The 23,203-nt window shown below is 44.0% G+C and overlaps 1 protein-coding gene across 5 annotated transcripts in view; it reads left to right on the forward strand.

Moving 5' to 3' along the window:
- SNX10 (sorting nexin 10) overlaps positions 1–23,203 on the forward strand; it is a 74,103-nt gene that overhangs the window by 10,049 nt on the left and 40,851 nt on the right. Inside the window, exon 1 of one of the 5 annotated variants that reach the window (XM_019443656.2) lies at positions 18,412–18,530. The exons of the other annotated variants lie outside the window; for them this stretch is intronic. The gene's annotated coding sequence lies outside the window, so the exon portion shown is untranslated. Of the gene's footprint in view, positions 1–18,411; positions 18,531–23,203 lie in introns of those variants that run through there. 5 annotated transcript variants of the gene reach the window in all.

Genomic DNA, 23,203 nt, shown 5'->3' on the forward strand with positions numbered 1-23,203 from the left:
GATACTTGGCCGTCTTGGGGATTAGATGAGATAATTCATCTTACAAGCTCTTCAGTGTCTGACACATGGTTAGCAGTCTGCTATTTTTTATTTTGATTACAGTTTCTGATTATCAGTGGCATAACTGTAACATTATTCCCCATTCTCCTCTTTTACAGTCCAGTGGAGTTAGGTCAGGAGGAAAGATAGAAAACGACAGAGGAAGACCTGGGTGGCTCGGATAGTCCCCTCTAGGCTGTTGCTGGCTGAAAGCTTTCTTTTCTTCCAAGGTGAATGATTAACGACCATGAGTGAGAAGGGAGAGGGCTGGGAGGAGAGGCAGGTGAAGTGTTTGTATGCCCCTCCTCTCAGCCCACGTGGTTAGGCCGCTTAGAAACTTGATGGTGGTGCAGACATGGAGAAAATTAGTTGGGAGTAATGCAGTCAAATTTAATTGACCCGATATTTATTGGGCACTTACTATATGCCAGGCACTCTGCTAAGTGCTGTTATAAAGCCTGAATGATTTGGACAAGGTCCCTGTCCTTGTGGGACCTTTGAGAGGACAGATAATAAACAACAAAATAGATTAATAGATAAAACAATACAGATTGTGATAAATTCTAAAGAGAAAATAAAAGGGTAGAACATTACTGGGGGGAGTTTGCTTTAGTGGGTGATCAGGGGAGGCTCCTCTGAGGAGGTAGCATTGAAACCAAGAGCTGCAGGATGGGAAGGAGCCTCCATGGTGGGTTAGGTGGGGAGGTCGGGGTGGGAGGGGCTTTAGAGGGAACAAGAGGCGCAAAGGGACTGAGGTGGGAGTTTCAGAATTGACCTGTAGGGCAACTAGGCACCATGAGTGTGCAAAGTTGAGCCAAGGGGTTGGTCAGAGAACCAGAGCACTGTGCTTTACAGGGGTTGTGCAGATATAGACTTTGTCCTCTGAAACAGTGGTTTTCAAAAATTGTCACCAGTACACTTGAGGGAGCAGGCAGTGACCTTCTGGGGTGGGCTGTCGAGGGGTTGGTGATGGGGAAGTCTCGGGTCTGTGCGATTTGAAAAGAGCCCTCTGTGATTGGGATGTACCTCCTTCTCCCCTTCCCCAAATGGAGAAGCACTGTTCTTCAGGATCCACTCAGAAGCCATGGGATCTGGGAACTTTTACGTCCCTTATTTTTCAATTAAATGTGTGAGGTTATATAGGCACACTATAGGACATGGAATTCTGTCAACTGGTGAGAACATTGGCTTGGGCATTTGAGGATGAGTCACTGTTTAATTGGATCGCTGTGTGACCCACTTCAATACCTAACTGTTTTTGAATAGAAAAGTTACTTTTCACTTTCTTTTGAAATTATTTAGAAATGACTTTGGAGATGTCCTTTAAGATTCAATGCACATGGATGTTGTCCTTGTGTTAGGAGAGGCGGTCGAGGGGAGAGGAGAGAAGAGCTTCTGGCATTTAGGAGCCTCAGTTTGAGTCTGCACCACAGAGTGTGGCTTTCAGTGGCCATTTATCCTCTCTGGGTATTGGTATCCTCTTGTGTGAAATGAGACATGTAAGTTGCCTGCCTCACCAACTGTCATGGGACAGTGCTTTTATAAACATCAGAACATCAGAAAATAAAAGTTAACTTTCAAAAGCTTAAATTCTGGGGGCACCTGGTGGCTCAGTTGGTTGAACATCTGACTTGATTTTGGCTCATCAGGTCACTATCCCAGGATCATGGGATCAAGCCTGCTTGATGCCTGCTTGGGATATTCTCTCTCTCTCTCTCTCTCTCTCTCTCTCTTTCTCTCTCTCTCTCTCTGTCTCTCTCAATCTCTCTCTCTCTCTCTCCCCCTCCCTCCCTCCTCCTCTCCCTCTCCCCCTCTCCCCTGCTCATGCTCTCTTGCTTTCTCTCTCTCTCTCTCTTAAAAAAAAACCAAACAAACAAAAAACCCAAAGAACTTAAATTCTGTTTGTGTACATTATGGCCAATAGCACTTATGGCCCCGATATAATTTATGACATAGAAGGTAACTTTTCACTGCTTACAGATGATTGGTTTCTGGAATAATTTAAAGGAGAATATTTTTATAACTTTACACTTAGGAGTAGGCTTTGTAAATATGGGGCAAAACTTAAAAGCCATAAAGGAAATGACTGATAAAATTCATTACCTAAAAACAATTAGCATAGCAAAACCCCATAAGCAAAAAAAAAAAAAAAAAAAAGTTTACAAACCAGAAAAATATATTTGTATTTCATGTTATGTATTAAGGATTAATTTTCCTAATACATAGAGAACTCCTACAAATCAATAAGGAAAAGAACAAGAATACTATAAGAAAATGGTCAAAGGATATGAGCAAACAATTCATAGAAAATAACTTAGTGGCTCCTAATCACATAAAAATGCTGACCTCACAAATAATTTTTTAAATTCTAATTAAATTGCACTGAAATTTACAACATTTCACCTGTCTGGGATTCACAAAGAGAAAAACATTTTGAAAACCATCCATGTTAGGGAGGCTGCGGGAAAACAGAACTCACATACTCGCTTGAAGAATGTGTATTAGTTTCCTATAGAGGCTGTCTTGCTGGTATTTGTCAGAGTGGAAAATTCACATGGTCTTGCTTGACTCAGAAATTCCATGTGCAGAAATTTATCCTTCAGATAAATTCACGGGATTCACTGTTTCTAACAGCAAGAGTGCCTATCCGTGCAAGCTGGTGAACATGAATTAGGGGACATTTGCACAGTGGAGTAGTACACAGCCACAAAAAGAGAACAAGAATGGTCTATGAATATCTGTGGAGCAGTGTGTATTGTTAAGTACAGAGTGAAGTGTAGGAAGGACCATATGTGAGTCTACGATTTACAGAAAAGGAAGCGGGGGGGGCGGGGATCATATGTGTATGTACTCGCATATGCATAAAATATCTCTGGAAGTTATATTAAAAATGATGAAGAGGTAGGGAAAAGAGGGAGAGTTTTTATTCTGTACTCTTTCGTGTATTTTATATTTTGAAATAAGTTATGTTTTAAAAATTAATAAATATGAAACAAAAAATAGAACATAAAACTGTCGTTGAGGTAGGGATTGAACCTACGTATAGATTCAGCATTGTGTTTGATCCCCAGGTTATTAAACGTCTTTATGTGTTCACCACTATCAGAGTTTGGGGCTATGAAAAGGGAGGACACTCTTCAAAGAGCTGTTGGCCACTTTGGGGACACGAGACTAATGTACACCACAGTCAGAGGCCAGTGGAAGGACCATCTGATCAAACATTCAGGGGCTGGTGCAGCTGATTTCTGATGGGGATTCGGTTCTCCACTAGTCAGGGGAACACTGTGTTCGAAGTGTATATACAAAGCTTGTGGTAGAATAATGGCCCCCCAAAAGGTCCATGTTCTCATCCCCACAAGCTGTGAATGTTTCCTTGTATTCAAGGGTGGATGTGATTAAATTAAGACCCTGGAGATGAGATTATCCTGGGTTTTCTACGTAGGCCCAGTCGAATCACATGGATCCCTACAGGCAGAGAACTTTCTTGGCCATGGTCAGGGGGAGATGCGCCCCCAGAACAAGGGTCAGAGAGATGATATGTTGCTGGCTTTGAAGATGGAGAAGAGGGCCAGGAGCCCAGGAATCCCGGCAGCCTCTAGAAGCTGGAAAAGGCAAGGGAGCAGTCTCTCCCTTAAAGCCTCCAGCCCTGTAGATGCCTTGATTTTAGCCGAGAGAGATCAGTGTTGGATTTCCGATCTATAGAGCTGTACAATAATAAGTTTGTGTTGTTTTAAGCCACGAAATTGATGGCAGTTTGTTATAGCAGCTATAGGAAATGCGTGCAAAGATGATGTAGAAATAGCCCCGAAGCTTTGCTCTCACGGGCTTTCGAGTTTAGGAGGGAAGAGAAGACAAGAATCTAGTCAATTACCATGCCAAGCAAACATGGAAAGTGGCATGAAGATTTGCAAGGAGCTGTCCACGAAGGAGCCAGGGAAGGCTCGGGGAAGAGGTGCAGGTGAGTTGTGCCGTGAGAGGCAGTGTGGCTTGCTGATTGGGAGGAGGGACTTTGGTGCGGATTGTGGGTTTGAATATTGGCTCTGCCTCTTCTTATTTATGGGGCCTGGAGAAAGTCAATCTCTCTGTGCCTCAGTTTTCTCATCTGTAAAGTGGGGATACTTAATAACGCCTCTTCGAAAGGCTGTTGTGCAAAGTCAATAAGTTAACGTGTGTCGAGTGCTCGGAGTAGTTTCTGGCCATTCTAAGGGCTGTGGAGGTGTACGCTTTTGATATTTTGCCCCAACGGATGGGTAGGGCAGAGATAGGCAGAGAGACGTGATGGAGCATCTGGGGACACCGAGCCCACTGCTGGGGAGAGGAAGGCTCTCAGTTGAATGGTGGGATCGCCGGTGGGAAGAAGGAGCAGAAACCAAGACTGTTTCAGACCATGGAGCCAGATGATGGTGGCCTTGGAAGTTGGATGGAAGGACATCCACTTAGTGCCCTAGAGGTTTCAGCAGGTAGGATGACAATGAGTTCAGCGAGGGTGCTGATCAGGTTTCTCTAAGAGGGGAGGCAGGTGTGGTTTTTGAGCCCTGACTCCACAGTCTTCTTCCCACTCACCTCTACTCCATCCCTTCACTCTGAGCAGCCTGACCTCTAACCAAGATGGTCACTCTTCGTTCTCCTCTCTGCTACCAGGGCCACCCTGCAGGATTTGGATTCGGGGCCACCACCTGGTGTCTTGTCAGTACTGGATCACCAGGATTCCGTGTCTCTAGAGAACACTGTGGGATCTGTAGCTGGCTGTCATGTGTGTAGATGCTCAGAGTCACCTGCTTCTTCAAAGCCAGTTTTCAGCCTCTTCTGTGTCCCCACAGACAAAGGAGCAGAGACCTGAGCTGTGTGGCTTCAGCAAGTCCCCACAGGCTGATGGCTGGGCCCGGTGGTGAGTGTGGGCCTATCCCTGTTGCCTTTGAGAAGCCAGCTCTCTTCTGGCCATTTGGGGTCTGTGTCTTCTCAACATGTAGGGCTGGTTCTTGCACAGATGAGCCACCAGAACCTTCAGAGTTCTTGGAGAGAATGATCCTGAGGTGCAGCATTGTAAGCAGAAATGGGAATCTGGATTTTCCAGACCCGACTGCCTAGTCCTTGTGTCCTGTGTGTTCAACCTCTGCCTTTTGGAAATCCCTCTTTCCTCATAGCTGCTCAGATTCCTCTTGCTGACTCAGGGATGCCCAGGGCCTCTCAGGGAGCTGTCCCTGAAATACGGGATTCCCGCCTTCCCTTCCTCCCCATCCCCCCTCACCCCCCCAACTCTGTGCTCTTTCTTGGCTTATCTCATCCTTCTGCCCCTCCTCTCACTCCTGCTTTTGTCTCCTAAGAATTTACAAGCTGGAGTGTCAGTCTTCCAAGGCCTCTTCTCTACTACATTATCTGATAAGTGAGTGAACTTGTGCAAAGGGACAGGTAGGGGCTAATGAGTGGATTTATTACGATCATGTGAGGAAATGCCCAGGCCTGCCTGTCCTTGGATAAGTCATCACCTCCATTAGGTGTCTCTTCTTATCTGAGAAACAGAGACCGTAATACTTGCCCCGCCTCAGAGGACTGTTGTGACTAGGATATCATTCATCCATTTGTTGATTCACTCATCCGTTCCATAGTCATCGAGTACCGACATCGTGGCTGATACTGTGCCAAGCAGCAGGTATACATTAGTGATAGAACAGATGCGATGCCTGCCCTACTCTTGTGGGGACAGATCACAAACAAGAGACAAAAGCATATGTATTCACAGCTTATGGGTACATGGTAATGTCCGTGACGGGGCCAAGCTGTGATTGGTTTTTTGTTTGTTTTTTTTTTCATTTTTTATTTTTTTACATTTGTTTATTTTTGAGAGACGGAGTGAGACAGAGCACAAGCGGGGGAGGAGCAGAGAGAGAAGGAGGCACAGAATCTGAAGCAGGCTCCAGGCTCCAAGCAAGCATTCAGGACAGAGCCCGACATGGGGCTTGAACCTACGAACCATGAGATCATGACCTGAGCTGAAGTTAGTTACTCAACCGACTGAGCCCCCCAGGCACCCTGGCCAAGCTGTGATTGTAAATGGCAGCCTTTGGTTTACCAAGGTGGAGGCCTTCTAGTAACTCGGCAGTTTGGGCTCAAGGTCTCCTGGGTTTCTGGGTGATAGCATGATGGGTTGGGAAACGTCTGAGAGTGCTTTGCTCTTCCTTTCCCTTAATCATGCCGTGGAGGTTCTCTTTCCTCTGCCGGGGCTTTCAGCTGGCATTTGGGCGGTGTTTGTATGGGCGCCTGGCCTTGCCCTTCACCGCCTTCTCACTGCCTGGTAGGTGAGTGCACAGGTGTGCCCTCTGGACGCAGGGCTGCTTCCCAGTCCTGTGTGCAGGAAAGGAAAGAGGATCTTGGCTTCTGCAGCAAATGACAGAAGCTTTGGTCACTGTTGACTTCATGATAGTTGCCAGGAGGGGTCACTGGAGATTTAAGACTGTTGTGATAAAGAAGTTTGAGTTGCTTAAAATTAGATTCTGAGGAAGCTCCAGATGCCAATGGTCGTGCGTGAGTCTGGCTGTGGGTTACTTCATCCAGAGCAGAGGCTACGCATAGTTCTTAAAACTGTCATGTTAGGGCTTCTGCTGGGCCCTTGAGATCAGGATTGTAGTTTTTCATCCCTTCCTCTGCTGAGGAAACTGGCTTGGACTGAGTCTACTCCCAGGTAGTAGCACACTTGGGAACAGAACCTCTTTTTTTTTTTTTTAATTTTTTTTAATGTTTATTTATTTTTGACAGAGAGAGTGAGCGAGTGCGCGCGCGCACACACACACACACACACACACACACACACACACACATGAGCGAGCAGGGGACGGGCAGAGAGGGAGGGAGACACAGAATCCGAAGCAGGCTCCAGGCTCCGAGCTGTCAGCACAGAGCCCGACGCGGGGCTCGAACCCACGAACCGTGAGATCATGACCTGAGCGGAAGGCAGACACTTAACCGACTGAGCCACCCAGGCGCCCCTCTGTTTCTTCTTTTATACACCGTGCTGCATCTTGGGAAAGGGCCTAGTATTTATATTAAAAAGATACGTGAAGCACACATAGGAATCAAGATGTAGAAGTTAACTGGCAAAAGGAGGAAGAAGCTAGTTTGTGTGTGTGTGTGTGTGTGTGTGTGTGTGTGTGTGCATGCACACGTGCACAGAAGAGGCGCGAAGAACCTCCATGCATGGGGCATTTTGGGGACCCTGCAGTTTCTCTCTCTCAGCCTTCATGTGTGGCTAACTAGAAAACCACTTAGCAGATACCTGATCATTTTTTTTTATTGTAGTAAGAACACTTAATATGAGATCTACCCTCTTAACAGATTTTTAAGTATGCTACACAGTATTGTTTTTAAAAAATTTTTTTTTTAACATTTATTTATTTTTGAGAGATAGAGCACAAGCAGGGGAGGGGCAGAGAGAGAGGGAGACACAGACTCCAAAGCAGGCTCCAGGCTCTGAGCTGCCAGCACAGAGCCCGACGTGGGGCTTGAACTCACGGACTGTGAGATCATGACCCGAGCTAAAGTCGGCCACTCAACCAACTGAGCCACCCAGGTGCCACTGCCATGCAGTATTGTTAACGATAAGTACATATCACACAGCAGCTCTCTAGAATTGGTCCTTCTAGTAGATACTGGATGGTGTTAGAACTTGTACACTGGTGTTTTGTCTCCTCAGGGCTATTGTTTCCCTCACAGGCAGCACTTTCCTTGACTAAGACATTGCATAACTGGGCTCTTCACGGTTGGTTGTTCTGCCAGGCCCGGAGAACCTGCTGTACCTGTGACTCTCTGAAAAGAATATTCGGGGGAATTCTATACCTGTAAAGATTGCGTGTTTTTTTCTTTTAAATTTATTTACATTTTAGTCAGCATACAGTGCAATATTGGCTTCAGGAGTAGACTTCGGTGATTCATCCCTTACAAACAACACTCAGTGCTGATTCCAACAAGTGCCCTCCTTAATGCCCATCAGCCATCTAGCCCATCTCTCACCTCCCTCCCTCCATCAACCCTCAGTTTGTTCTCTATCATTAAGAATCTTTTGTGATTTGTTTCTCTCTCTCTCTTTTTTCCTGACCCACGTGTTCATCTGTTTTGTTTCTTAAATTCCACATATGAATGAAATCATATGACGTTTGTCTTTCTCTGATTGACTTATTTTGCTCAGCATAATACATTCTAGCTTCATCCATGTCATTGCTAATGGCAAGATTTCATTCCTTTTGACGGATGAGTAATATTCCGTAGTATGTATGTACCACATCTTCTCTATCCATTCATCAGTCAGTGGACATTTGAGCTCTCTCTGTAGTTTGGCTATTGTTGATAATGCTGCTATAAGCATCAGGGTGTATTTTTGTATCCTTTGGGAAAATACCTAGTAATGTAGTTGCTGGATCATAGGGTAAGATTGCATGTTAAAAAAGGGTTAGATCATGTAGACCTTTCATGAATTTGGGGCTCTGCTAAACCAGTGGGACTAAGTTAACTTTTTCTCCCTTTTTCCTGAGCATTTATGTAACAAAACCCCCTCTCCGGATTGTCTCCACCTCTTCCATACTCTTAAAGCTCAGCGTTCACCTGTGATATAAAACTAAAAAACATTACAAAGTTAGAACTATCATCAGACTGATAATCAGATCCTGAGCCCTTAAAAAACCTGATTTTTTGACAGGCAGCAAATGTAATTTTCTCTTTAAAAAAGTTACTCCTTTTTTATCTTATTGGACTAAAATAGCTTGCTCTGGATGTGTTTTTGAGTCTCGTGAAGGACTTAATGCTTCTACCATTTAACATTTTAATGTTATGAATGGAGTATAATATGGGATGGTGCTATATGATTTGCTTAAAAGATTTTGCTCAAGGGTGCCTGGCTGGCTCAGTCGGTAAAGCACGCGACTCTTGATCTTGGGGTCGTGAGTTTGAGCCCCATGTTGGGCGTGGAGCCTACTTAAAAAAAGACAAAAAAATTTTACTCTCAAACCATTGGGATTTTCCTTGTGACAGTGCCTTACAAAGAAATGCTGAGATTCAATAACTGCTTTTTGTTTTGTATATAGTTTCCTTTATTTCCAGTTGCTTTTGGTTTCGTAGCTGAGTGTTAAGAAACTAGCCTGTGAATGGGATGTGATTCTGCTTCAAGTATTTGAGAAAAAAGATATTCAAGGAAGGGAATAGAATGCAGATTAGAATGGGGGCGGGGGGGCAAGAAAACAGAGGGGATGCCTGGCTGGAGCATGAGACTCTTGATCTCAAGGTTGTGAGTTTGAGCCCCACATTGAGTACAGAGATTACTTAAAAGCAAAATCTTTAAAAATTTAATTAAAGAAGTGTCAAAACAGAATTAAGCCATATGCAGTGGAAAGAGTTGACCACAATGAATCAGAAGCATGATTTATTATTATTATTATTTTAAATGTTTTTATTTATTTTTGAGAGAGAGAGAGAGAGCAAGCAGGGGTGGGACAGAGAGAGGGAGACACAGAAACCGAAGCAGGCTCCAGGCTCCGAGCTGTCAGCACAGAGCCCAACATGGGGTTTGAACCCGTGGACCATGAGGTCACAACCTGAGCTGAAGTCAGACGCTTAACCGACTGAGCCACCCTGATTTATTATTAATAATATCTTAATTGGGTTGATGAAGAGTCCATCTCTTGTACTGCCCTCTTTCAGATGGGAAGATAAAACCATGTCTCACCCCTGGGAGGTTTTGTGCTTGAGATCCTCCAGTTCTGCTTATTCCAGTTCTTCCAGTTATCTTGTCCCTCAGAATGGGCAGGTGGCATTGTGGTGCCCACACACGGACGAACACTGAACTGCCTGTGCTTGGTGCAGTGCCCAAGCGGCTGGCTGATTTCTAAATACTGTTTTTCCCCACTTTTTTGCACAATCAGTGCATGGTACTGGGGTAGGAGGTCAGGGACCCTAAGTCAACAAGCTTACAGTTTGGTGGGGAGACAGACATTAATTCAGTATTGACACAAATAAGGGTACAAATATCACTGTGATCAGAATTTCAGAGGAAGACAATGATGCAAGGGAAGTGGGGGATTTGACTTTGCTGGAGGGAGTTGGTGCGAGTGGAACCGAGATCTGAAAAGTGAGTAGTGATTAACTAGGCAGGTAGGTTTGGATTCCAGTGTTGCCCCTGGACAAGTTGGTGACCTTGAGCAAGCTGCTTCACCTCTCTAAGCCTTGACCTCTTCATCCATAAAATGGGTGATTTTAGGAATTAAACGGGGCAGTGCACATAATATACTCAGCACAATGCCAGCACTTGGTTGACATTCAGAAGTGGTAGCTATTTTTATTACTATCTGTGTTTTCTGCTCATTTGGAGACTCTGAAAAGGTACCTGTTTACATCTTTTTTTATCCTGGTTATCAAGAGCCACTGAATACCTGAGGATACTTAACTTGGAAAATGGAAGCCTAAAGGGAGATTTATTGCTGGTCTTCAACCAGGCCAACTGTCCTTGGCACCTAAGATGTGGGAAATTCGGCTCGTACAGAGCTGTTGGTGTGAAATCACATTCATAATGGGGCTGCCTTGGAAGCATTTGTAATAGACTAGGATTTTAAGACACAGTATTGTTAGATCACATCTCCATTTCTATTTCTCGTGACAGTCAATCACGAATAGCTAGGCTAATGCGTATTTTCTGTACCAGTACCATATTCTGTTTGGCCATTGATTTTTGCTGCAGTGTTTATAGTTTTACATGGATATTTTTTATAGCTAAAGATGCAGTGGGCTTGTGCATCCTTTGTGAATGGCAAGTTTTGCTTTTCTCTCTCTGCTCCGGGACATATACATGCATATGCAGCCATCCAATTGAAGTTTTTATTGAAAATATACAATTTTTTGCATCTTCCATGGTTCTTAGATTTTGAAGAAAAAGGTGCCAAGAATTCAGCCATTGGTCACACTTAACTTTTATTGCATACTTGGTAAGTGCAGTAAGTCATTATGTGATTTAATTCTCATCCTACGAAACCAGCACTATTAAGAATCCTTTCTTTGCCTCCTATAAGAAAATGGAGGACCAGAGAAGTTAAGTAACTCAGCCAAGGTCACACAGCCATGAGTGGAATGGTTGGGATTTGAATCCAGATGTGAATGGCTCTAAGTATGAGCACTAAACACTTCCATGCTGCCTTTTGAGCTGGTTATCGAGGATTGTTAAGCTGCTGTGTCAGCAAGCTAGGTATGTGCCAGAAGATCGATTAGACTTATATGAGAATTAAGACAAAGGCTTAGAAAAAGGCCAGTGTCCTCTGAAGAGCATGGGGAAGCTTGCTGAATTCAGATTTATTTACTGAGTCAGTAGAAGTGGAGAATGTAGTGCTCTCCTTCTGGATTATTTTCCTGATTGTTATATTCCTTGGTTTTACAGTACAGATCTTAAGGAGCCCTAGTGTATATCAACCCCAAATTAAATATGCTTCAACCCAAAATTAAATAAGTATTAGGAGTTTATACTTAAAATGACCTTTTTACTTTTTCCTCATTCTTACCATATCTGTATCACAATTCCTATGTTAATAGCTTTACTGCCTTAACGATTTGGGAACTGCTTCCCATCCATTTGGAAGCAAGGGAAGGATGAATTAGAGATAAATGATATATTCAGAAATGGGTGTAGACCAGGTGGGTGGAGTTGGAAAGACATACCCCTGAGACTTTGGCCAGTTAAGCTGTTGGCTGTCAGTGCCTGATACTGGCCACAGACTTAGATGGAGCCTGTTCGGGCTGGGCCGGGCTGGCTTTCAAACCATGTGGATTTGCTTTACAGTTCCTGTTTTGTGTTTCTGCTAATCTTGCTTCAAAAATTAACTGTTGGGGCCCCTGGGTGGCTCAGTCAGTTGAGTTGTACGACTCTTGATTTTGGCTCAGGTCATGATCCCAGGGTCGTGGGATCGAATCCCATGTCAGGGCTCAGTCAGCATGGAGTCTGCTTAAGATTCTCTCTCTCCCTTTCTTTCTGCCCCTTTCCTGCTCACTCTCTTTCTCTCTCTTAATTAAAAAAATAATAATTATTTTTTGATGAAGTTTTCGGGTGATGGGGGGTTCGTGGGGTCTGAAGCCGACTGCCAAGAATTCTTCAAGAATTCTTGAAGATGTTGTTGGTGCAGAAAGGTGATTTTAGTAAAGCATGGGGACAGGACCCGTTGGCAGGAAGAGTTGCACTGGGGTTATGTGTGTGTGTGTGTGTGGGGTGTTGACTGTTTAATGGAGTTGGGGGAGATAAAGTCTGAGAGGGAGTTTCCCAAAGAGACTTCTACATGCAAAAGACTTACTGGAAGCCTAGTTATTTATTGTCAAGCTAAGGTTGTTTTTCCCTCCAGTAAAGCATGAACATTAAGACAGTAGGGAGTTCCTGGACTTTAGGCTATGATGGGATTGCCTTTTTCTGGCAAACTGGTGGAGACTCTTACCAGTTTAGCCATTTGTTTTGTTGTCCTTTCCAGGTTTGGGGTAGCCTGGAGTGTCCAAGAAATATCATACATGTCCCACCTGGGTGGGGGCGGGGTGGGGGTGGGGGTCCTAGCGTGTGCTTTGCCCCTCAGCCTGCCTCAGGCTCCCTCATCATTTCTGATGGATCGGAACTGAATACAAATCTGGCCTGATGTGTCAGCTAAAGGAGGGAGAAATATCTTACACACTTCTGAAGAAAGTGGTGTCTTCACTTCTCCAGGCCGTGTTTCCTTTCCTAGTAATTGGGATCTTCTGATTCAGCAAAAGAGGAATAGAGATGCCCAGGGGCTCCGGTTTATTTTATATATTTATATATATTTACATAAATACTTTCAAATCACAAAATCTCATTTTTAACAATGAGAGTTCTTAACAATCCAGGAGTGTATAAACTAAAAAAAAAAAAAAAAAGTGCTTCCCTCCCCCTCCCCCCCCCCCCCCCCCATACACCTTCATTGCATTCACTTTGGCACATATCCTGTGGAATCTTTTTCAATGCATCACTGGGCATTTAAGTGTATACACATGTATGTTGTTAAAAAATTAAATTCAACGGGTCAGCATCTCATTTTTAGCAGGTAGAGAGATGCTCCAAGGAACTGTACAAAAAATGGAAGGTTTCTATAGGAAGGAGGGTAGGGCAGGGAAGTTGTTAGCAAAAGAAAAGAAAAAATTGCTTCAGGCAAAGCCATTGTCCCTTGGGAAGAGTGGGGGTATTACCTGCAGATTATTTTACCTTCTTTCTGTGGGGAGAGTGGAGGAGTAGGACCAAGAGGCCCTGGTAACAGATTATCTCATTAGTGCTGACCAGAAAATTCCTGACTGACTGGTTAAGACTACTTTCTGGGGGAGGTTTAAACTGCATTTAGGTTAGTCATTAAGTCCCCCCCCCCACCCCCACCCCCGGCTGGTGGCGTGGCCTTGTGTAAGTGACTCCATTTTGGGCCTTGGTTTTCTTTTTGACAATGTACACGCTTGAACAATGGAAACACACTACATATCATTCTGCAGTTTGTTGTTCCCACTTTGTGCGTCGTGAATAATCCCCTATCTCAGCACTTACAGATCCCATCCCCTCTTTTGGAACAACTGCAAGGTATGCCATGAATGCGCCTTACTTTATTCAATCTGTCCTTTACTAACGGGCATTCACGCTGTCTCCGTTTCTCCAGTTAATAAACATGGCTACAGCCTCACAGATGGGACTTTGCACCTGGTGCCAGTTTTTCTCAGAAATCCCTTCCTAGAAGTAGGGATGCTGGGTTGGAGGGTGTGTGAGCTCTAGACTTTGAAGTCGGTAACCCTGTATTCTGGTCAGGGTCAAGGTGTAAATCCTGGCCTGAGTTGCATGAAGTCCTGTCTTATGTGCCCCTGAGGCATGCAGAGCAGTGCCCAGCCCAGAGCCACGTGACAGGTCTAGTTAATGGGCATGAGGACTCTCCCAGCTAGCTTACGCTTTTCAAATTTGTGAAGGTAACGATTTAACCAGTGTTAAATCTGGGCTTTTGCTTCAATCCAGATATATTCACAAAGAACCTGAATCTGTCAAGTCTGCTCCTAGAACAAAGCCAGTCTGAGTTTTCTTTCCCATTCCCCAACCACCGGCATTTGTTTGCCTTCTTAGTATTTTGTTAATCTTTGGACTTCACAAGACCACAAGATCAGTGTTGTTTGGAAAACACTCCCTTTGGCTTTGTTTGATTTGGTCAGTTTTGTGAAAATCAATAGTTCTGCTTTGGTCAGTTTTGTGAGCCCTTGCCTAGCCAGACTCCCTGGGCCAAGGCTCCTTTCCGGATGTACAACACACCCTCGAGGTCACGGATCCAGCATTGACAGCTTGCTGTCAAGGTTATGCTGGGGCAGGAAGTGAATCACGTAAAAGGAGTGAGCGAGGCCAGCTGATTGCTGGGCACCCTAGTGACTTCCTGGCCCTCTACTTCTCTATGTTCAGCAGCAACTTACGTTAAGGGGCTCAACAAGTGACTTTAATTTTATACCTGTAGTTCAAAATTTTTTTTAATGTTTATTTTTGAGAGAGACAGAGACAGAATGCGAGTGGGTTAGGGGCAGAGAAAGAGGGTGCACTTGTAGTTTATTTAGCAGGTTTTAACGTTGGGCTCTGATGGGCTTGGGGCAGGGGTTATTTCTGTCAGACGAATTGCTCACGTCACCCTGCCTCTGCTTTATCTCCCATTCCCTCCCTGCTTGGTATTCCCATGGCAGAGGGCACTGAGTGATCTGGTCCTGCCCCTTTCCCTTGGAGTCAGACGAGCCCTCCGGAATGTTTACTTTCAGAGGTCAGAGAACGTTTCTTTGGGTTCTTTCACTTAGTATTTATGTCTCTCCCCTTGACCGTGAGGGATGACCATGTTGGTCTCCCACGAGTTGGGAGGCCTTGAAGCTGTGGTCATTGTTTGATCTCCTAGATCCCCATGAAGGAGGGAACCAGAGTAGCACTTACAGATTCCAGGGTGGCCATTTCCAGTGACTGACGAGATTAGGAATCTGTAGGTCCATAGGGACCTAAGGGCTTGCTTAGATGGCTTGCAAGGCTGCTTCCCTTTTCTTTCCGAAGCAGTTTTAGGGTGAAAGGTTAGCTTTAAGGTCTGCCTTTTAATTTTTTTTCTACTAAAGTTTTCCTACTATAAATTTATATTTTATTTATTTTTATTTTAGAGAGTGTGTGCGTGCACACGTGAGCAGGAAGGAGGAGCAAAGAAAGAGGGAGAAAATCTTATATATTTCTTAATGTTTATTTATTTTTGAGAGAGAGAAAGCAAGCATGAGTGGGGGAAGGACACAGAGAGAGGGAGACCAGATCCAAAGTAGATTCTGTGCTGACAGCAGATGGCCTGATGTGGGGTTCAAACTCACCAACAGGGAGATCATGACCTGAGCCGAAGTCGGACCCTTAACCGACTGAGCTACCCAGTCGCCCCAAGAGAGAGAGACTCTTTTACTTTTAAGTTTTTTAAATGTTTTATTTATTTTTGAGAGAGAGACAGAGTACGAGCAGGGGAGGGGCAGAGAGAGAGGGAGACATAGAATCTGAAGCAGGCTCCAGGCTCCGAGCTGCCAGCGCAGAGCCCAATGTGAGGCTTGAACTTACAAACTTCGAGATCATGACCTGAGCCGAAGTCGGACACTTAACCAACTGAGCCACCCAGGCGCCCAGGAAAGAGAGAGTCTTTTTTTTTTTTTTTAGTTAAAAAAATTTTTTTTTTTTTATTTTTGAGGGAGAGAGAGAGAGAGAGAGAGAGAGAGAGACAGAGTACGAACGAGGGAGGGGCAGAGAGGGAAACACAGAATCTGAGCCAAGCTCCAGGCTCTGAGCTGTCAGCACAGAGCGTGTTGCGGGGCTCGAACTCATGAACTGTGAGATCATGACCTGAGCCAAAGTTGGATGCTTAACTGACTGAGCTACCCAGGCACCTCTCTAATATAAATTTATATTTGACTGACTTGTATATAACTTCACAGTAGTGAGGTGTGAAGATGGCAATTTATTGGCTCACGTTTGAAGTACTATGAAACAAAATTAGAGATTTTTTTTTTTAATTTTTTTTTTAACGTTTATTTATTTTTGAGACAGAGAGAGACACAGCATGAACGGGGGAGGGGTAGAGAGAGAGGGAGACACAGAATCGGAAGCAAGCTCCAGGCTCTGAGCCATCAGCCCAGAGCCCGACGCGGGGCTCGAACTCGCGGACCACGAGATCGTGACCTGAGCTGAAATCGGACGCTTAACCGACTGAGCCACCCAGGCGCCCCCAAAATTAGAGATTTTTAAAAATATGTGTGATCTTTTCAAACTAATACTGTATCAAAAATAAATGCTTGCAGGTTAGGGTGCCGATGATTATTTCCATGGACCTTGGGGCTGGTTTTACCATCTAGTTAACCATAGGACCTTGAACAACTTAGCTGTTCCTTTGCCTTTTAGCTCTTCCACCTTGATATTCAGGAGAACTAAATACCGTGGTTAAGAAAACAGAGTGAACACGTTCCTCTGACAGTTCACTACCTTGTGAAAGTATGGAGGCACTTTACGTATCAAACAGGACTGGCCATTGGCCCTGGACCAGGTAACAGGAAGCTTTGTGTCTGACACCGTCTTTTCTCTGGGGCCTTACTTTCTACTTCCCCTTGATCCCAGCCACAGCAACCCCCCCCCCCCCCCCCGCCTTCCTGTTGCCAGATTCGACTCCCACCTTCTTGCCTTGCTGCATGTAATCGTACGTTCCCTCCACCTGGAACCTCCCTCTGCCATCTTCCCTCCATCATGAAGGCAGTATGCCAAAAGGTTAAAGGGACGACCAACGCAGACATTGGAGCCAGACTGTCTGGGTTCAAATCCCAATTCTGTCACTCAGTAGCTTTATGACCTTTGACAAATTGTTAACTTCTTGGTGACTCTGTTTCCTTAACTGTTAATACGGGGATCACATCTGTACCTGCCTCATAGGATTTTTGTGAGGGTGTATGCGAAGTTCTTAGAATGGTGACTCTATCAGAAGCATTCTCTGTGTGTTGGCTATTACTATTATCTTTTGAGGTCCAGCCTGTCGTGTAAGCCTGTGACCATTAGCCATGATGGGATTTGGGGCCTGCAGACCTCAGTTTGAATCGAAACCCTGCTATGTATGAATCTAAACCCTGCCACCGTAGATCATTATTTAACTCCTTTGACTCCTTTGACATTATTTAACTCCTCCTTTAGACTTTATATTTCTTAGCTTTCTTTGTACACGGCATGCATTTATTCTTTTATTTATTCATTGATTTGATCACTCAATCATTCTGTTCACTCATGCATGCTCCCTCTCTTTTGTTTATTCAAAAATCATTTACTGAGCATCTGCTAAGGGTGTTGGGCCCTGGGAATCTCCAGTATTTCAGCTAGGGTTCAGTAGAGAAATGACAAGATCCTGAGCTAGTCCATTGACCCTGGAGGCCAGGAGAAGGGAATGGACGTAGGAGGTATTCAGAGAGAGAGGGCTTGCTTACCAGTTGGATTTGGAAAGTAAGGGAAAGGAAGGAATCAAGGACAGTTTCTGGGACTCCCATTTGAGTCACTGTGTGGATGTTGATGTGATTCATTATTAAAATGGGCAGCACAGGAGGTGGTAGAATAGGCTAGGCCCCAGAAGTGCAGGGAAAAGGTGACATGTGACAGCCAGCTTGGATTAGACACAGTAAGTTAGAGGTGCCTACAGATGTCTGGATGGAGATGTCCACTAGGAGGTGGCCAGGCTGTCCTCAAAGGCAGTTCTGATTCTGGACTCCTTCGCATGTGATAAGGGAGTGTTAGCCAAAACAGAATGAGTAGAGAGTGGAAGGAAAGAGGGCTGCCAGTGGCCCATTTGGGAACTGTCCTGATTAAAGTGGAGGGTGACAGTGAGTACGTGGCTTCTGCTGAGAAGCTGTGTGTGGTGCCTCACCAGGGAACCTTTTCATGTCCCCACCAGGAACATACTGTCCCTTGTGTACTTCAAGGCCAGCCCGGGAGGTATCAGTGCAGAACTGGGGAGAAGAAGGCCCATTCCCCCATGGGAGCCTCACCAGGGAGTGCTGTTTCCCAAGACCACCTTGTCACTGGCTCCCTCTTGGCCTTTCAGGTTTCAGTTCAGACGTCACTTCCTCAGAGAAGCCTTTCCAAATCACCCGAATGTGAAGTAGTCCCCACCAAGTACCCGGCATCATGCTCGATTACATCATCCTGTTGTTTTCTTCATTAAGCTTGTTCATTACCTTGTCTGTTTGTTTACATGTCGTCTTTCCGTCCCTTCCCACTATGATGTAAGCGAAATGAGGGACCTGGTGTCTTGCTCGTTGTCCTATCTCTGACATCTGCAGCAGTGCCTGGTCCTTAATAGGTTGAATGAATTAGCCAGTGTTGCCCATCTACACTGGGATAAGAGGAGCTTGAGCTCGTTTGTTGGAGAAGGAAGCAGTTGGAGTTAGTAACGCTGAGGGGTACTTGAACCGACGTCTTGGAGGAGGTAGGAGAAATAAGATCACGAAGACAGGGGGAAATGTGACCCTTTTTCTCTGAGACTGAGGGAAGTGGGTGAGTATGTGGGTAGATTTCAAGGGGGCAGAGAACCAGGATGAAGAATGTAAACCTGATGGTCTTACTGTTTTGATGAAATGGGAAATAAGAGTTATCAGATGATGGGGTGGGGTAGCAAACTGGGAGGAGGTAGGTGGCTGGAGGTGAGGGGTGAAGGTCTGAAGCTGCTGGCATGAGTGGAAGATTCCTGAACCCTGGAGGAGCCCACTGAAGTTGGAACTCATAACCTGGTGATGGAGGCAGTCATAGAAACGATGGCATTTTTCTTCAGCGGTAGGTGAAATGGAGGTGACAGAGGTTAAGTTGATCCGTGTTTGGAGGTTGACATATAGAGTGTGTCAGTGGAACAGGAAATGAGGGGTACTGGAGGGAGACTATATGAGGAAGTGAGGTCCAGAGGGAGAATAGGAGGGGTAGGATCAAAGTTCTTGTGGTTTTCATTCAAATGGAAGAGCAAATTTGATGAGAATGAGGAAGTGAGAAAAGAAGGGTAATCAGAGGAGACTTTTAGTTTTACATTTCAAAGAGAAGTTCCTGGTTAGGATGTGATATGGTCACATGGTAAACACATTGTTGGTAAGAGGTTAGGTCACAGGAATCAATAGGCTAAGGCAAGACCAAGAGGTTTTAGGTCATTACCGTGAATGAGGTCCTCCTTGGAGGGATCAGGAAAAAATGGGAAAGCACAGGGAAGGTTCCTAAAAATGTAGAAAGGAGAAGTAGGAAACTGGCGAGAAGGAAGTCATTCCAGGAAGTGAGGAGGAGGGAGTTGGCCACATTCCTAGGTTCTAGGCACTTGTTGGTAGGTTATTGTCTGGAGATTGTAGTGACCTGGGGAATTTGGTTTTCTCCTGGTCCTTAGAAATGGGAGTGCTGACTTGGGAGGGTCACAAGGGAAGGGAAGAGTGGCCAGGGCCCAGCCAGAATCGTGCCGCTGAGGTGGGTGTGAATGTGGGGCACTTGCTGGATCTAGGAATGAAGTTCCGAGGCATAGTGGGAGGAAGGGTTGGAAGACGGGATGGCAGAGCAAGGATGGGGTCAGAGCCAAGTCGGGGTGAGAGAACCCTAGGGGTAGATGATGCCCACAGGGCTTTCAGTTTGGCACACATGGTGTTTTGTAGGATGAGGGACACCGGGGCTATGAATAAAATGGGTCAAACTCAGAGTTTCAGGTAACACTTAAAAAATAGCTTTCTTGAAATATCCACATACTATACAATTTACCCAGTTGAGTGTACTATTCACTGGTTTCAGTTTATTTACAGACACTTACAACTATTTTAGGATGTTTTTATCACCTCGTTTCATTGCTCTTTAGCTGTCACTTCCCTGAACCCCTACACTCCACCCTTTCACTCTCCACACCCTCCACCTGAGCCCTAAGCAACCAGTAATCTATTTTCTGTCCTTAGTTCCCTATTTGGCACTTTCATATGAATGAAATTCTGTAACAGGTGGACTCTTGTGGACCTTTTCTAACCTGATGTTTTCAAGCTTCATCCAAGTTGCAGGTGTATCAATACTTCATTCCTTTTTATTGTCAAATAACATTCCATTGGATGGATATACCACATTTTGTTTATCCATTTGTCCATTGCTGGATGTTTGGGTTATTTCCACCTTTTGGCTATTATGAATAATGCTGATATGTATATAGTAGTTTCTCTGTGGACATACATTTTCATTTCTTTTGGGTATCCACCTAGGAGACTTGCTGGGTCAAATGATGAGCCTGTGTTTGGTGGTTTGAAAAATTGCCAGATTGTTTTCTGAGGTGGCTGTACTACTTTACAAATCTACCAGCGGTGTGTGAGGGTTCCAGTTTCTCTATATCCTTAGCCAAATTTGTTATTATCGGACTTTGTGATTCTAGCCAGCCTAGTGGAGTGCAGTGATATCTCATTGTGGTTTTGATGTGCTCTCCCCTGATGGCTAATGATATTGAGCATCTTTTCATATGCTTTTGGCCATTTCTCTGTTTTCCTTGGAGGAATGTCTGTTGAGGATCCTTTGCCTGGTTTTGAATTATCAGCTATCAGTTATCTCTATAAGTTGTCAGTGGTCTTTTTATTATTCTATTTATATGTGTAATGTAATACAACATACATATTTTATTTTTATTATTTTTCCAGCTTTACCAAAGCATAATTGACAAAATTGTAAGTTACTTAGAGTGTTCGATGTGATTTGATGGTATGTATACATTGTGAAAGGATTCCCCCATCAAGTTACTTAACACATCCATCACCCTACCTATTGATATCCCTCCCCTTTTTTGGTGAGAGTTCTACTCTTTTAGAAAATTTCAATTATACAATACAGTGTATTATAGTCACCAGGTTATATATTAGATTCTTAAGGTTTTTTTTTATTACTGAATTGTATGAACTCTATATATTCTAGGTCAAGTTTCTTATCAGATACATGATTTGTAAATACTTTCTCCCATTTCATTTATTGTCTTTTCACTTTCTTGATGGTGTCCTTTGAAGAATAAAAGTTTTGATTTTCATGAAGTCTAATTTATCTGGGTTTTGTTTTTTTTTTGTTTTTTTTGATGTTGTTGTTACTCATGCTTTTGGTATATATCTAAGAATCCTTTGCTAAATCCCACGTCATGAAGATTTACCTCTGTATTTTCTTCTAAGAGTTTCATAATTTTTGCTCTTACATTTAGGTCTTTGATCCATTTCAAGGTAATTTCTCTAGCTGGTATGAAGTATGGGTCCAGCTTTATTTTGCTTGTGGATATCCACTTGTCCTGGCACCATTTGTTGAAAAGACTGGTTTTCTTCCCCCATTGAATTGTTTTGGCAGCCTTGTTGAAAATCAGGTAACCATAAAAGTATGGATTTATTTCTGGACTGTTAATTCTATTCTGTTTATCTGTTTATCTTTGTGCCACTCTCTTACATACTGTTGCTTTGTAGTAAGTTTTGAAATCAGGAAGTGAGAGTCTTGCTACTATGTTCTTCTTTTTCAGGGTTGTTTTGTCTATACTGGGTTCCTTGCAACTAGATAGGAGTTTTAGAATCAGCTTGTAATTTGCACAAAGTCAGCTGCGATTCCGATAAAGATTGCATTGAATCTACAGATCAGTTTGAGCAGAGTTGCTGTCCTAACAATAACAATGTTAAGTCTTCCTGTCCATAAACAGGTTTTTTCCCCCACTTATTTAGATCTTTAATTTCTTTAAATGATATCTGGTAATTTTTAGAGTATATGCTTTGTACTTTTTTGTTAAATTTAATTCTAGATATTTTATTCTTTTGATGCCATTTTTAAGGTGTATTTTAATGGGAAGTTGTGGTTGTACTTCTGTAAAGTCCCCTGATCAGGGGATGGGGCTAGAATAAGTGACGTTGAAAAAAATGCCTTCTAATTGTTGGTAGGAAAGAAGAGCAGGGTGTTTTCTGCTGTTCCTCAGGGGGCTGTGGTCTCAGTCTTTCACGATTCTGTGGCAGGGCGCTGAGGGATGCATCAACCTCCAAAGAACTCCACACCCCCAAGTACCAATGGTTTCCCCTCTTTTCCCTCTTCGTCAAAACTCTGCATGGTGATGGGGGTGGGGGAGGGGAGTGAGTAGCTGTAGATAGCTTTTGGTTAATAGGAATGCTGTCTGATTGGACAAATTCACACTAATGTTTAGATTACTAATACCCCATCTCCCAACCCCAAGACTTACCTGCTCTTCCAGAAGAGGAAAAGGAGTAGCCCAGACACATCACTAGTTAAGAGAACCTTAATAGCATAAAAAAAGGAAGGAGACCATTTGGGAAATGTGAAAAACATTCTTGGGTTTGATCTGGGAGGGTAGGGTTGTTTTGGGGAGAGCGGATGTCACAAGTTAGGAAATCTAGTGTTACCTGCCTGTCTGCTCTAGTGTCCCCGTCTGTCTCCTACATCTGTGTTTTATGGCTTCTTTCCTTCAATTCCGTTTCTTCTGGTCATGTGTTGCTATTCCCCAGTGTTGTCCTTAGTGTATAGATGAGGGGAGGTAGAGTTAGGCCCACAGTGTACATGGCTATGTGTCCAGGTAAGACCTTAAGTCTAAGGTAGCACGTTTCCTAAATGCCACCAAAATAGTTGAGGTTAAAATTCGATATATGTTTTTTCTTCTTCCTGGATTTTAGACCCCATATTTGGCCACCATCATTTCATGACCATAAAAGGAACCCATATGTTGTGGAGATTACCAAATCAGTGGTTTCATTGTTTTTTTGTACCGTGCACCAGTATTTTTTTAGACTGCTAATACACCTTAAAAAGAAATGCCGTATTCTCTTTGATTTTTTCTTTTGTGATAAATGGTGGCAAACTTAAGCAGTAATTTTATCTGTGTTTCCAGCTTTCACTGAATTTCAGCTTTCTGCTTGTGTTTCCATTTTGGTTTGTGTTTTTAAGTTCTAAGGTCAGACTGAGGAAGAACTTGGGCTGGCTTTACAGGTGGTTCTGCACGCGCTGCTGGTCCTCCTCGAAAGGGCACAGCTGCCCCACATCGGTCCATTTTTCATGTTTTGGTGCCAGCTTGTTTGTCTTTTTCTTTTTGGATTGCCCAAGCTGGGCTCTCCCTCAGGCTACCTTGAGTAAAGGGGTGCATGG

The sequence above is a fragment of the Panthera pardus genome, unplaced genomic scaffold (assembly GCF_024362965.1).
Source record: "Panthera pardus isolate Hobbes unplaced genomic scaffold, ASM2436296v1 HiC_scaffold_8, whole genome shotgun sequence".
Taxonomy (NCBI): Eukaryota; Metazoa; Chordata; class Mammalia; order Carnivora; family Felidae; genus Panthera; species Panthera pardus.